Genomic DNA, 15,993 nt, shown 5'->3' with positions numbered 1-15,993 from the left:
CTCTTACTCAGAGTTGGTGGTCTCAGGGCCATAGCTGGTTCTTACCCTCTCTCTCCTCCACTATCCATTCAAAACTCCCTCACCCTCCACTATCATTGTGGCAGATCTTGGTGACTTTTCTGGCAGTGCGACCCAAACTTTCATTCCTTCTGGGAAATCACACCCTTCTGGGCAGTGAATGGCTGCCCCTATCTGTTCACAGCTCTAGTGGGGTAAGGGTATGCTGGCAGATGTCAAAGTGGATCAGAAGGTTGAGTGCACGTTTCTCCCTGGCCCCAGGGTGCAAACAGCTCTACTGACCCTGCTGCCAGGGTGGTGACCTCTTCTTGCCTGCTGGCTCCTGGACACAAATCGTCTAAAGTGCTTGGCAGCAGAGGTATCTTGGACTTCAAGAGGACATGATGGTGGCCTCTGACAAAAGCTTATGATCTGTAAGCATTCAGGCCCAGAGTTACAAGGACAGAAAGCACAAAATCTCCACAGGGTCATTGGGAGTGATTTCCCACTGACCTACTCACATTTCCCAGACTCACATGTTTTTCCTATTGGAGACACAATATCATAGAGAGGGCTGTGATTTAATGTCTGAACTGCAACTTAAAGGATAGCCCTCCAGCCTTTCAGAGAGCTGCCTCCAGTACATCGGCCATGCCTTTGAATGATTGCAGGACTTTCTGAGGTCAGCTCCTTCTGAATGATGGATGGTGTAGAATGCAGGAAGATTGGCAGAAACTGTGGCCCTAATCCCACTCCCACTCCTCCTTTGCTATAAAGTTGGATCCAAAATAGTATCCTTATCTGTCATTCAAGCTTTTTTGTGAGTCTCTGGTTAATGGTGCTGGCTGATATTGTGCAGGCAGGAAAAGCAAATATATACCTAGAGTCGATATCTACCCTGTGAGGATGAGCCACTGGCCTTTCAAGGACAGGCCCACATAGCCACTTTGCCACCAAGTGGGCAGATAGACTCCTCAAAAGATGCCTTGTTATAGGGGCTCAGATCTGGTTGTCTTGCAGACAGGGAGGGCATGTAGAGGCAGCAAGGGCTACATATAATGGCGCACAGCTCATGGTCACTACTTGGTCTACACTGCCAAACGCATTGCACTACCTTGGACAAATCACATGGCCTCTCTGCATCTCAGCCTCCTTTTGTGAGTAATAAGGGAGACTGGGCTAAACGTTCCCTGAAATTCCTTCCATGCCCAACACTATAAACTACTAGGACATGCTCATCTGACATATTGCTAAACAGGGATGGGGTGGTTGTTTAACCATGAATCCATACACAGCAAGCCCTCCCCTGAATTACCTGAATTACTACTTACTGGGGAGAAGTGTATGGGCAGAAATTCACAACAATCTGAGAAGTAAAATATTTGAGGCTTTGTTACTCTCAAGTAAACAAAGCTAACGACTGGTAAAGAACCTACTTTAATCAAGAGAGAAATATGTGTTTATTTTTCATGTCACTGATTTGCACTCCAGCAACTAAAACACAAAGCAACAACTCTCTCAACCTCTGCCTCAAACACACTACTCAGTCAGGTTTGTAATCACCACCAGCGGGGCTCTTAGTCTAACTAAGACAGGGTATCGCCAGGGTGACACATGTAACCAGCAGGATAAAATCCAGATGTTTACGGGTCAAGGCTGAGGTTTGAGGGCCTCGGCTAGTTGCTTGTTTTCCTGCCTGCTCAGCCCCTGCTTCTTCTCTTCCTGAGAACTTCCTGGTTTCTCTTGTCGAGCTTGACCTTCAACAAATTACTTAACTTCTCTGTAACCTTGGTCCATGTCTTCACCTATGAAATGGACAGAATTATGTCTACCTCACAACGTGGGTGTGAAGATATAAATGAGATAAAGCACATCAAGTGGTTAGCCCAGATCCGGAGTGTGTGAGGTGTTAGCTCATAATCCTTTTCATGAGTTAGATTTGCTGAGAATTGAAATGGCGCATTCTGCTTGTCCCATGCCACTAGACATCCGTGGCTCTATTTGCCTAGGCTGTGGGTACCCTTCACCCTTTCTCAGCATTCAGGAGGAAGTAAATCTTAACTTCCACTCGTCTTCTGTTCTAAACATTGGCCATGTCACTTGTGTCTCAACCTTTGTGGTTTCCCAGCGCCTAGGACCTCGTGGCACCTTCATATTCTCCAAAGTGAGGGTACTTACTTAAAAGGAGTTTAATTTCAAGTATCCTAAAGAGTCTCCCCTTCCTTCACTCAGAAGCACAGTTACTTTTCCATGCATAACCGGCACAATCTACGAAGGAAGGCTTCGTGTGCCCAACAAAGAAAAGCCATAGCTCAGACGTGGTCCAAAATACCACAGTCTAATTTGGGGGTGATGTCCAATATGCGCTCAAAGCAAATAATGTGATGAAGAGGGCTGTCCCTAAAATAAGATCACTACAAAATAAAAGCCTGTGTCAAATTTAAAAGCAGCCCCATCAAAACCCTTATTTTTCAATGGAAAGAGGCTACATGTTTTTGATGATACCACCAACTAATGTCTATTTGCAGGTGCTGTTTTTCAGACCTTCCCCCCATTTACTTTTATTTGTGAGACTGCCAGGTCTAAACACCCCAAAGTCACAGAGAAGAAAGCAGACTCCAAGCAGACATGCAGTTTGCCTGGGATCACAGAGATGACGGAACCGCTCTATATCCTTCCTTACTTAGACTAGATTGGAGTCAGCAAAATTCTTCTGGAAGGAGAAAGACAGTAAATATTTTAGGCTTTGCAACCACACATGCCCTCTGTTGCATAGTCTTCTTTATCGTATTTTTACAACACTTTATGAATGTAAAAACCATAGCTCACATGCCATAGTAAAACAGGTGGTGGGCTGGATGTGGTCCGCAGCCCACAGTGTGTCAACCTCTGGACTAGAACAACTTTGCTGATGAATTACTTGCATCTTAGTTTTTACCCTGTCCCATGAACCAGACAAAATTAAAAGTGCCTTCAGATTTTACAACTAGTTTTTGTTTTTGTTTAGGGGAGGTGGTATTTTTTGTTTGTCCAATAGCAATTACAGGATTTGGGGTTCTTTTTTCATAGTTAACTCTTTTCCCAAAGGTTCTAAGACTAAATTTAGAATTTATAGGTCTCTAAACTAATATACTTCTGCATAAATTGCTAAATAATTTGTCTAGATTTCTATGAAGAGTAAAAATTGTGAGTCTGACCCCTTTGATTTAAAAATATCTTAAATAGGCTAAACTTCCAAAGATTTTACAGTGTGATTTCCAAAAATTTCTGGATATAAAAGGGGGAGATAATGGGGCTTTTGAGCTTCTTAAGATAAACTTGACTACTTGTCAGCCCTCTGTACTTAACCAGTGAGTCTCTCTCTGAAAAATTCATCAACCAGTATGAATAGCACACAGAGAAGTCGAAATGAATATAGAGAATCAGAGTCTTTTCATCCACATTCATTTGTCTGACTAGTCCTCGTAACTTTTTTAGGGGTTAAAGATCATTTTCCATGTTGACTCAGAAAAAGCAAACAGGAAATCAATACCATGTTAATAAATACAAGGGTCACCCTGGGTCAAAATAAGTCATTCTTCAAATGTTATTGGCCTTAATCTGTTAGGGGAATTGTTCTTCTTATGTCCTAGAGTTATAGGAAATGTGGGGTTTCAGTAAACCAGATGCTAAGATGACTTTCTTCATAATCTATCCCATATGCTAATTGTTTCGCAAACCCACTCGTTTCTCAGCCAGGTGGGTCAAAATTTTTTTGGCGTAGTGTTGATGAAAAGCATACCCCATATGTTATACATTACACAACTGGCATCTATACAAGAGTCAGGGTCCATCCCGCTCCTCCTTCCCTCCACCTTCCTTTAGAAAATTAAGGATTGGCAACAGCCAGAAGCTGGAAACTGTGTGTGCTCCATCAGTTCCTGCAAGAGCACTTCTAACCCAGGCCCCAGGTTACAGTCAGTCTTTGCCTGCTGTTCTACACAGCCACCTGTTTCTTCTTCATGGCCTTCAGGGTCACCCTCCAATCTCTTTTGCATCTTTATACACTTCCTTAGTGTTTTCCTCATTGCCCTTAAAAGAATTATAGTACAAAGTTCCATCTATAAAATATGTCATGGGGATGTAACGTACAGCATGGTGACTATAGTTAATAATATTGTACTGCATATTTGAAAGGTGCTAAGAGTTTACCTTAAAAAAATCATCACAGGAAAAAAGTTGTAACCAAGTATGGGATGTACACCAGATTTACTGCGGTGATCGACTTGCAATATATACAATTATCGAATCACTATGTTGTACACCTGAAGCTAAAATAATGTTATATGTCAATTATAACCTTAGAATTTTTTTTAAATTATACTTTGGGATATTTTCTATGATGTTTTAAATTTGAATCTTTCATACACTCCAATCCAATGAAAACAGCCAGATTCCCTATTTAAAAGAAATAAAGTCTACCTATAAGTCATATTGAAAAGAAAATGTATAATACAGAAATTATCATCTAAGTATGTTACTCCTACTGCTGAATTCTTTTTTGGTCGCTATTGGGGGTTTTAGTTATAAGAGGCTCTTCTTGGGGCACCTGTGTGGCTCGGTAGGTTATGTGTCTGACTTCAGCTCAGGTTGTGATCTCGCAGTTCAAGGGTTTGTGCACCGCATCGGGCTCTGTGCTGACAGCTCAGGGCCTGGAGCCTGCTTCAGATTCTATGTCTCCCTCTCCTTCTGCCCCTCTGCATCCCCTCTCTCTCAAAAATAAACAAGAATTTAAAACTTTTTTTTAATTTTAAAAAAGAGGCTCTTCGCTAGTACTTTCACTGTGCAGGCAAATAAAAAACACATCATAGAAAACAGTGGTTCTCAAAGTTTTATGTGCACTAGAATCAGAAGAACTGGTCAAAGATACAGATTAGCTAGCCCCAGATTTGATTCAAAATGTCTCAAGTCAAGTCCGGAAATGTGAATTTTAGCAAGTTCCCCGAGTAACTCATGCAGACAATCCACTGGACAGGTCCATAGTCTAACAGGTTAGGATCCTTTGGGAAACACTCTAAAAATCATTGGATAAATGTTGGGGTGAGTTTGCTTAATGATGCCACAAGATGAGAGTAACATAATAATCATCAGTTTGTAAAATTATAGGTCTTATTTGGGGTTCTCCGGGGGTGGGGGGACCAACAGGATGTATATATAGAGAGAGAGATTTATCCCAAGGAACTGGCTCATGGAATTGTGGAGGTGTGGCAAGTCCACAATCAAATGGAGAGTCTGGCAGCTGGAGACTCAAGGAGCTGCATTCTGAGTCCAGAGATAGCCCACTGTAGAACCAGAAAAGCCAATGTAGCATATAAAGTCTGAAGGTAGTCTGAAGAAGAATTCTCTCTTGGTCAGGTAAGGTTACCTTTTGTTTTCTTCAAGTGTTCAACTGTTTGGATGAGGCTCACCCACATCAGAGACTACAATAAGGTTTACTCAAAGTCCACCAATTTAAACGTAAATCTCACCTAAAAAAATCCTCACAGAAACATCCAGAACAATGTTTTACCAAATATCTGGGCACTGAGGTCTAGTCAAGTTGATACATAAAATTAACCATCACAGTCAGAGTATCCAAAACAAGGGGCTAAGATTTGGGAGTCCTGGGTCATAATCCTGTACCTCTCTGATTATATGATTTGTCAGTTTTCCAGCCTTAGTACAATCTTTAGGATATAACTTCTAAAGTAAAATTCCCACCTTTAATAGGCAAATACACTGATTGACTATTTTTAAGTGTTACTGCACTGATCATACTCTCCCCCACCCCCACTCCAAATTTTCGGGAGAACAGTAGTCAACGCTTCTAAATAACTCAGTGGGGCTAAGGATATCCTCAGTTAACTTCTTCGTTTAGGAATCAAAGCCTTCAAATTCCTTAGTATCAGGCTCTAATTAATTGGATACGCTAATATTATAAAGAAAAAGAGCACCACAGGCTTTAGGAATGGGTATAAGGTTTTCTCATTACTTTAAATGTATAGGTTGTAAGCTGAGGGTTCAGGAGGTACTTTCACTTTCTCTGCCATTCAATCACTTAATCATCACTTAACTTCTGTGAAGCTACTACCGTACTCTAGGTTTAATGTGCTAGGCTTATTAACATGGGTAAGACAGTCTTTGACCTCACGTGGGTCAGATATAATGAGAAAAAAACATACATATGGAAAAAATCACCCTAACCATTTACTGAGTGTCTACTGTATGATAGTGACCACGCTGTATATTATTTTCTTCTAGGCCTCACAAACTTCCTGAAGGCTAGTAAATCCCACTTTACTTTCAGAACACTGAGCCTTAGTGGTTCCATTTCTTGCTTAAGACTTCAGAGCCAGTTTCCAAGAGTGAGCTGTAAATCTACTATAGCATATTTCTGTCTCCAAAATCTACATTCTCATGCTACTATGGAACTATATTGGTCAACAGAAGTCCAATAATCATACCATAGTCAACACGGCATGAAGAAAAAACACAAGGATGATTGATTTGGAGAACATGACATTTAAACCGGCCCAAATGGGCAAAATTTTGCCATAATGAATTAAGAAGGAGTATTCTAAATATACCTAACAGCATAAAAACTGGTATGGTAAAATGAAAGTGTCTGTTTTTCTGTTACCAGGGGAAGACTGCTATACAGAATGTAGGGACATAAAGAAGAATTCGGAGATGGTGCTCAGAAGTATCAGGCCTTGAATACAGATTTTTCTCTGCAGGTATGGGGTCTTTTAAATTAAGACTTTGCCATCAGAGGGGCACCTGGGTGGCTCAGTCATTTGAGCATCTGGCTCTTGATTTCGGCTCAGATCATGACCCTAGGGTTGTGAGATGGAGCCCTGGACAGGGCTCCACGCTGAGCATGAAGAATGCTTGGGATTCTCTCTCTCTCTTTCTCTCTCCCTTCCTCCCTTCCTCTACCCTCCTCCCTGCTCACACACGTGTAGGCACATACATACTCTCTCTCACGTAAAAAACAAAATTTTTTTACGAGTTTGCCATCGCAATGTGGATGGCATCCTGTCATATTGATATCATAGTCTGAACAGCCAGGATTCAACTATAGTTATTATTCAACTGAATTACTAACACTTTTCCATTCAATCAGCATTTACAAGGGAATAGAAAGCTCCTAATTTTAAAAATATAACAATATTAAAATCAGCCTGTCCATGAGTAACGTGATCATTCCAATTTTAAAAGGATCAGGTTATCATAAAATGTTTAAAATGGTATTTGTTTTAAAGGAGGAAAAATCTGTTAAAGGCAAGAGACATTCACATTTGCATAATAAAATGTTTTTATGGTTCAATAAACAAAGCATCTTCTGTGTATATTTTGTTATTGCAAGCTACAAATAACTTGGTTGAACAAAGGTAAATACTTTCTTATCAGCCTTTCCTTCCACACACTCAGAGGACTCCATATCATCTCTGTCACCTCTGCCCTCGACAATATAGCTGGCAATTCCATCACAAACACCAATGTGAAACAGAGAAACCCAGATCAGCTATTCAACAAAGTACTTCAACTTTTTCTGGAGAGCTGTGATTTATTTGGGGATGCTGGTTACAAGTTTCACACATATTCCAGACGATGGGTCCACATCATTCAATTTCTGTCTTTTAATTAATTGACATTATAAATGATTTGCAAGGTAACAACTTGCATTATGGAAGCTCACACTTTAAGAGAAATGCCTATACAGCACTCTGTAAGATACTTTTAAAGTGAGGCTTAAAATAATTATCTGTGTATAATTCAAAAGCTTACTTACTTCTCTTTAATCTTTAAGTCTTTCAGATGAGAAACCATTAGTTCTTTCCCACCATTTACTTAATTGAGATTCAAAACGTTCCCTTTTGGAGGGTAGAGTTCAACAGAACTCATTTAGAGGTATAAACTTTGTTCTCCACTTCCTTCATAACTTTGATTATAAAGAACTACCACACAATTGCTAGATGTTTCCTCAACTGATCATCAGAAGAAGCATGGGTCCTTGATATTCCCTTTTTAAAGATATTTTCATTACTTAAAACTTCAATTCCTTTTTTTAAGCTTATTTATTTATTTTGAGAGAGACGGAAAGTACAAGCAGGGGAGGGCCAGAAAAAGGGAGAGAGAGAGAGAGAGAGAGAGAGGGAGAGAGAGAGAATCCCAAGCAGGCTCCACACTGACAGGGTGGAGCCCAATGCAGGACTCAAACTCACGAACCATGAGATGATGACCTGAGCCGAGACCAAGAGTTGGATGCTCAACTAACTGAACCATCTAGGTGTCCCTAAAACTTTAATTTCTTAAGTCAATGTCCATCAAACTGGGTTCTGGGGATCTCCATGGGAATACTGAGGAATTTTCTTTTGCTTTTAAAAGAAGCCTTAATGATTTCCAACCTTAATGATTTCCAAACTAGCAAATTTAACACACCGAACATCTTTGTTATTTTGGGGGCAATAAAGTGGGAAATGCAAGTTTTGTGCAGATATTCCAAATTATCTTGAGATTTACATGTACATTTTAATGATGAAATTTCCACAGGTAGAGTCTGGAGGAGGATATCCAAATACCAACACAAACAAATATTAGCAGAGCCTACATCATTTCAGCAAGCACTGCCTAGTGAAGAAGTTACTCCACACTAGAGTATTCAGTGTGAAAATGTATAGGAGAAAATTCTATAACAGGTCAAAAACTATGACGACAGTCTCTAAGATAAAAGTCCAAGTTCTTCACTCCCACCCCCCGCCCTGGCCCCGCAAATTTTGCTGTATCAAACACTGTTACACATAATTCAGTCACCACCTGGGGTTCAGAGACACACTTTAGAGAAGTACTAGTTTTGTTCAGCAAGGCATTCAACTTCATTGGGTATTAATGCGCCCACAGACATACACACGGAACAGCAGCTTTAGAAACCAGGGGTAACATAAAGCAAGTATCTAGAGCTCTCTTTGGATATACAAATCAAATAATGAATGTTATTTGCTCACTCAGAGTTTTTTTTTTCCCATAAAATGTTATGGAAGCTTTCCATTCTAAGGGCTCCTCTCCTCAGAGATCTTAGATCTGTCCAAACCTTCATTCTATGTGTTTCCCATTCTCTCCAGCACAGAGTAAACTTCTTATTACATAATCATCAGAAACTTTCATGGGTCTCTCAAATTTGTGTGTGTTTCTATTCATGTGTATATTTTTTTTTCGCTTCCAAAATGCTAAGAGATTCCATTTGGTCTCCTGAAAAACTGAATAAATTCTTGGATTGAAACAGATCAAACTGCCAGTTCCAAATGTTGCCTAGAGCTCCAGAACATATCTTTGCTTGGAGAAAGCGTCCTGCGTTATTGGTCAGACTCGCTTTGGGTGTTCAGCTGGTTCCTTGCCTAGCACCTTGGGAAAGGTCGATACTTGTTAGGAGGGGAAAAAGTCCTTTTCAGAACCACCTATTCCTTAAAAAGTGAAGAGTATCATTTATATTCTGAAAAGGGGTGACTGGTTCAACTATTGTAAACCAATTGTACAAAAGGTTTGTACAAAGTGTTATGGTTTGTAGCATGAAGCCGAAACATTTGTCCATCTAAATCTTCTTTGAGCGTCTCTGCTCTGTGATGAGGATAAACAGATGAAATGGATGTATTTTCTCCCCTCTAAGTGCTAAAATGTACTGGAAGAGACAGCTATATAAATAGATAATTACAGTACTATGTCATACGTGCTACAAGGATATGTGAATATAGTGAAGTGGAACCCAAAGAAGCGGAGGATGTGTGTGTGTGTGTGTGTGTGTGTGTGTGTGTGTGTGTGTGTGTGTTTAATTTTTCCCTATTGCTGGCATCTCTTTCAAGAAGCCTCATGAGACAGAAGCAAAACAAACAAGTTCTGAATATGCGTCTGGAGGTAGCACACAGGGGCAAGGGCTTCATTGTTCTGGGATTGAAGACGATGCTGATTACATAAGCACCATTACCTGCCGGTACTGAGCTTTGACTATTTCTAGCACATTGCTAAGAACTGAGGCTTCTCAGTGGCAGTGCCAAGGAAACTGTTGGAGGTTGCCAGTCATTTTAGAGAAACGCCACAGAACACTGCATGCCAGATGGCTACTGATGAAAGTGATGAAGGTTCCCGCTTGGAAATGAAGTCCAATTCCATATTTGGTCCTTCTTTCCTTCTTTCTCTTTTCAATGCATAAGAGAGTACAAACCCAGCCTTATTCTACTCTTGTTGCACAAAATCCCCATTGTCCTTTCTTCTTTTAAGAATGTGCTGGAGAGATGGAACCAAGTTAAATCCACTTTATCCCAAAGCCTAAGAGGTCCTAGAGCCCTGCCTCTCACTGAGTCAGGCCTTTTCTCTTTTACCTCTTCTTATTCATGACTCCCAGAAACGACTGTCAGTGGAACCCACTCAGGGTTGGCCTGCCAGGGACTCAAGTTTCTGTGAGGTAAGTTTTTCCCATCTCAACATCTCACAGAAGGGAAAAAAAGAAATGCCCAGCTTGAAATGTTTTATAATGGTTCCTCTTGGTAGAAGAAGTTCACCCAGTCTCTGTTGAGGACATTGCGAGCTTTTCTTTCTCTGACCAGTGCATAAGAGGACAATTGCTTCTTCATCACTTCTAACATCCTAAGTGGAGGGGGCTCCACTGAGACAGCAATCCTGGTCTATCTCCCCTTGTTTTCTTACTCTACCTCAGGGAAGTGAAGTGGTATTCAGAAAAATAAACTTAGCCTGTTTCTCCCAGCACCTTGCTTCTTTCACACTAGGAGCTAAGTCACCACTGCTTCTCCATGCCAGCACCTGGGTGGGTGAGTCTGCTTAGTCTGCTAAGCATCAGTTAGCCATCTTGCCGAGACACCTACAACCACTGTCCAAACTGTTTTAACAGAGTAGAGGTGACATTTTGGCACTCTATCTGCTAGAAGTTTCTTTCAAAGACCCCTGGCAGATAAGAAGTAGTGACGTGAACTCCAAAAAATAGTCTTCACTTTTTCAGAGGTGATTTTCATTTGACAGAAAGCAGTGTGTTACTTTCTGTTCTTTGCCCTTGAAGTATAGAAGGCCTTACTAGGAGAAAGGGAAATGGCAGCAGATTTCTCAATCCACCATGAGGATTGATAAGAAAGCCCTAAGATAGAGCAGATCAAGTTGGGAAACTCTACTTTTTGATGGCCTTCACTTGACTCTTGTCCTTAAAGATAGGTAAAAAGCATTCTGACATTCAGACATTCTGAGTTCACAACTGTCTTGGGCCTTCTCCTTCCTTCTACCTGCCATGTTCCCATAACTGTATCTCCAAAAATCCTTCCTAAGCTTCCCAAGAAGTGTGCTCTGGTCTCTGACAGCCAGAATGATGTTACTCTTTAGTTTTCCACTGTGCCTTGTATAAAGGCATTTGAATGAATGAATGAATGAATGAATGAATGAATAATGATAAAAGAAATGGACTCTCCCTTGCTTACCCATCTGTAAAAGATGGAAACTTCTCTGCTCTTCCTCAGGATTACTTTTCTGCCCTAATGAAATGCCTCTGGGGCAGCTGGAGCCCAGAAACTACTCATTTGATAACCTAATAAAAAGTGTAAAGAACATGAAACTTGATTTTCATCACACTGGACTTTGTTCTGCAATGCCTTGGACATTGGGATTAGCATAAGGTCTGTCATATTTAGGTTTCAAGTATTTTCAATGGAGCCAGAGAGCTGGACCGCCCAGCCTGAGACCAGGTCTCTACCGGCACAGGATGGTGAGGGAGAGGGCAGTGTTCCAGGCAATTTGGAGGAAGAGAGACTGAGCTTGGCTAGAAAAGACCTGAGAAAAGCAATTTTGATGCCTGGATAATCGCCCCCGTTGCTTGCAAAGCATGCCAGTGGAAACCTGTCCCAGGGGTTTCCAAGCATAGAAAGTAAAATGATTGAAGCTCGATCCAGAATGAGGGTAGTGAGGCAATTAAGCAAGGGGAACAAGTGGGGCCTTTGCCTGGAGCAACTTCTGTCCCATCAATTGAGAGAATTTACTTGCCCTCAAAGGAAGGTTATTTCAGCACCTGGCACCAGAATTCTCAATATATGAGCTCTACAGTCTCCTTTGATCTGCACTTACTAGTTCCTGGATTATCAGGCAGTAACTAAGGGAAAGAACATGTTGTCTAGCTGCACTTGGCCCATGGGCTGTGATCAGCAATGAGGGCTGCAGATACCACGTAGTTAGCCTGCTTCATGTACAGGCTTACTCATCAGGGCCCCCTTCCAAAGAGTCAACTGAAGAGATTTTAGTCACCTGAAGTTCAGACTACATCTATACCTATGCTGTGCATTACTTTTAGCTTCCTGCATCTTTCATCTCCTAGCCCCCATGACAAGATGCCACCCAAAGCATCAAGGTACTATTTTTTTTTTGGTTTGGTTTTGTTAGAAGGGGAGAGACTGAGGGTTCTGGCAGTCCTGAATTCAAATCTGTTGTGTGATTCAGAAAAAAGTCATTTCATTTCTCAACTTCCTCACCTAAAAAAATGGAAATAGGAAGGCGTAATGTCATAGGTTTGTTATAAGGGCCAAATGAAACATTATCTATCAAGGACCACATCAGCATACTATATGACTGGCATATTGTAAGTGCAGAATAAGTGATCACTCTCTTCCCCGACCTCTCCCCCAGGCAGGACCTAGAGAGCCATTATAGACCAATGGTCCCCGTTCTGGTGGCATGATCAAGAGAGCCAATTGTTTAATTCCAGGAATTTTGTGAGCCAGATGATGCATGTTGGGAGCTTAACAATAGCCACAGTGGGAGTATTCACAGTGCAGAAATAGGTAGACGCTATAAATCAGGCTTTCCATCCACCTAGCCAGATATCTGGTTTATCAACATACTACCAGTGGTTGTCAAGGTATGATCCTAAAACATCAGCAATCACATTACCTGGAATCTTTTGGACATGCAAATTATCCAGTCACACCTCAATCCTAATAAAACCCAAACTCTGGGTGTGGGGCAAAGAAATGTGCTTTAATAACCCCTTCTAGGGACAGTTGTATGTGGCATGTTAAATAACTCGCAGGCAGGTCAGTGTGGCTGGAGCCAAGTAAGCCACACAAAGAGTGGTAAGAGGACGGTGGTAGTGAGGGCTACAGAACACTTTAAAGATTTTTACTTGAGTACCAGTGATAAGGAAACAACCAGAAAGTTCCAAGCAGAAGAACACGTCTTTTAAATCTCACTTTAAAGGACTGTTCTGATTGCTATGTTGAGAACAGATAGTAGGTACCAGGGTAGTAAGAGAAGACAGTAGCTGGTAAGAGAACAGGATGATAGAAATATACATGTTAAGAGGTGGTGGGCTTCCAGCTATATTTTGGAGCCAGAGCCAAGAGGTTTGTTGTTGAAAGTTTAGATGTAGAAAGTAAGAAAAAGAGAGGAGTCAAGAATGACTCAAAAATTCTTTAGCCTGAGTCACTGGAAAGACAGATTTTCACTGAGATAGAAAAAGAACAAATGAGCTGATGAAAAGCAGCAGGTTGGAGATGAGGAAATCAGTCCATTTTGGACATGATAAGTTTGGGATTCTATTAGACATCAAGAGGAAATGTCAAAGAGGCCATTAGAACTCATCTGTAGCTTGGGGGAGGAGTTGGGCTGAAGACAGCTTTGGAAGTCATCAGCTTCCAGACAGTACTTGCTGAGTTGGTGTAAAATAGTGAATGCAGATGGAAGAAGTGGGTCCTGACCTTAGGAAGTGTAGAGTCTGGATGATGTGAGGGAAGCAGCAAAGGACACAGAGAAAAAAGAGTCAGTGAATATTATTAGTTCAATACAAATTATGGATGCCTTCAGAGAGTTGAAGTAATACACTGCAAGGGTGCCTGGGTGGCTGAGTCAGTTGGGCGTCCAACTTAGGCTCAGGTCATGATCTTGTGGTTCGTGGGTTTGAGCCCCACATCGGGCTCTGGGCTGACAGCTCGCAGCCCTGCAGCCTGCTTCAGATTCTGTGTCTGTCTCTCTCTACCCCTACCCTACTCATGCTCTGTCTGTCTCTCTCTCTAAAAAATAAACAGAAAGAAAGAAAGAAAGAAAGAAAGAAAGAAAGAAAGAAAGAAAGAAAGAAAGAAGAAAGAGAAAGAAAGAAAGAGAAAGAAAGAAAAAAAAGAAAGAACGAGAAAGAAAAAAAAGAGAAAGAAAGAAAGAAAGAAAGAGAAAGAAAGAAAGAAAGAGAGAAAGAAAGAAAGAAAGAAAGAAAGAAAGAAAGAAAGAAAGAAAAAAGAAAGAGAAAGAAAGAAAGAAAGAAAGAACGAACGAAAGAAAGAAAGACAGACAGACAAGACAAGACTGCAAGTAGCTATACAACTTCAGTTGATGTTTCCCAGGGCCTCCTAAGTCCTTTCTTAGCCATCAGCGAGTAACAAAGTCTTTACTTACAGCCTTGTAAGGTCAGGCAGTGTTGAGTTGCAGGTGAAGGGTGGCCCACTAAGCTCACCTTCTCTTCCTTCACCCACTAAGATCCTTCAGGACTTACTTCTCCCTAGGGAGTAGAAGAGTTGTTACCACAAGCTAACCACAGCTGGCAGCCAGCTCAACACACCAGTCTGAAACCACACCTGCGTTTGTGAATGTTTTTGCTTTATCAAAAGGAACATGTAATCATCTTAAAAATGTAATTCTTCATCTTTAAAATAAGCTGGAACAGTCAAACCTTCTTGATCTCACAGCGCTTTTACAAGGACAGTTTAATCAATTACCTTTAAGCTTTTAAAAGTCTCTGACTCATTTGAGCAAGTGGGGAAAAAAAGACAAAACATCAGTATCTCGCTGGAAAAATACTGTGGTTAATGGTACTGAAACAAAAATAACACTCAGATAAAGGCACCGTGTTCCCCAAACCAAGCGTATGCCTCATCTTTTTCTAAAGCAATCTTTCTGCACTGGGGACTTCATGCGTCGTAAATGTTTGCAACCTGCACGATATGCCCTTGGACTGGCTCCTCTCTCTGATCATTTGTTTCTTCCCGGCTAAAGTGAGGATAATGATACCTATGCAATAATGTGTGTGTGGGAGGCACCTAACACAATGCTGGATACTCAAGGCTCCCTTTCCATTGTCCTGGAAACAAACATGGCCCCAAGTAGCTGTAATGACCACTTCATACTTTCAAGAACCACGGTTGACAGTGCTTGCAAGAGAAGATGTACTTGGGAGGGTTTTCACCCAAGCGGAATATTCTGACTCAGTTGTTTATTTGCAGAGAATATTAGGGACACAGCCTCATCAAAACTCCTATGGACAAAATGTAGAAATGACTTTTTAAAAAATTACAAAGTAACATGCAAAGTAGATATCATTGACCTTCTATCCCATCCATGACTTTCACCATGACTCTGAAGCTCTTCCTCAAGAGATGGATTAAGGATAGCTATTTCCCACATTATTTGAGGTTTTCTAAACTGAAAATTTAGTGCTTAGCTTTGTAACCTAGTCCAAACGTACAGGTCAAAAAGTATTATACATTTGTGCAAACCTATATGAACGCACAACACCAAGAGTGAACCCTCATGTAAACCATGGACTTTGGATGAAAATTGGTGCCAGTGTTCATCAATTATAACAAATATATCAGGCTGTAGGGGACGCTGATAGTGGGGGAGGCTGTTGGCTGTGTGAGGCAGGGTACATATGAGAAACCTCCGTACCTTCCTCTTAATTTTGCTGTGAACCTAAAACTGAGCTAACAAATAAAATCCACCTAAAGATTTTAAAAGCAAAACAAATTATATTCAAAAACATTATTTAAAAAAAAAGTCACCTTGAAGAAACATGTACCCATCTTTGTGGTCAGTAGGAGGCTCAATGATAGAAGGAAAGCGTTCTCAAATATGGAGCCAAACTTAAGGAAGCTGTCTTGCTCAAGGTAGAAAGCCAATGAAATAATATCCCCAGGCATGAAGGTCTGAGAGGAGCTGACTGAGCCT

At 41.0% G+C, this 15,993-nt stretch overlaps 1 long non-coding RNA gene across 1 annotated transcript in view; it reads right to left on the bottom strand.

The window, feature by feature from the left end:
- Positions 1 to 14,348: 14,348 nt before the first annotated feature.
- Positions 14,349 to 15,993, bottom strand: part of LOC106976927 (uncharacterized) — a 114,997-nt gene continuing 113,352 nt past the window's right edge. The window contains exon 5 of the long non-coding RNA XR_008298948.1: positions 14,349 to 14,548. This is a non-coding gene — a long non-coding RNA (uncharacterized LOC106976927). The remainder of the gene's footprint in view (positions 14,549 to 15,993) is intronic.

The sequence above is a fragment of the Acinonyx jubatus genome, chromosome A1 (genome assembly GCF_027475565.1).
Source record: "Acinonyx jubatus isolate Ajub_Pintada_27869175 chromosome A1, VMU_Ajub_asm_v1.0, whole genome shotgun sequence".
Lineage (NCBI taxonomy): Eukaryota > Metazoa > Chordata > Mammalia > Carnivora > Felidae > Acinonyx > Acinonyx jubatus.
The sequence above is the reverse complement of the archived record's forward strand: the minus strand, read 5'-3'. Positions and strand labels throughout refer to the sequence as shown.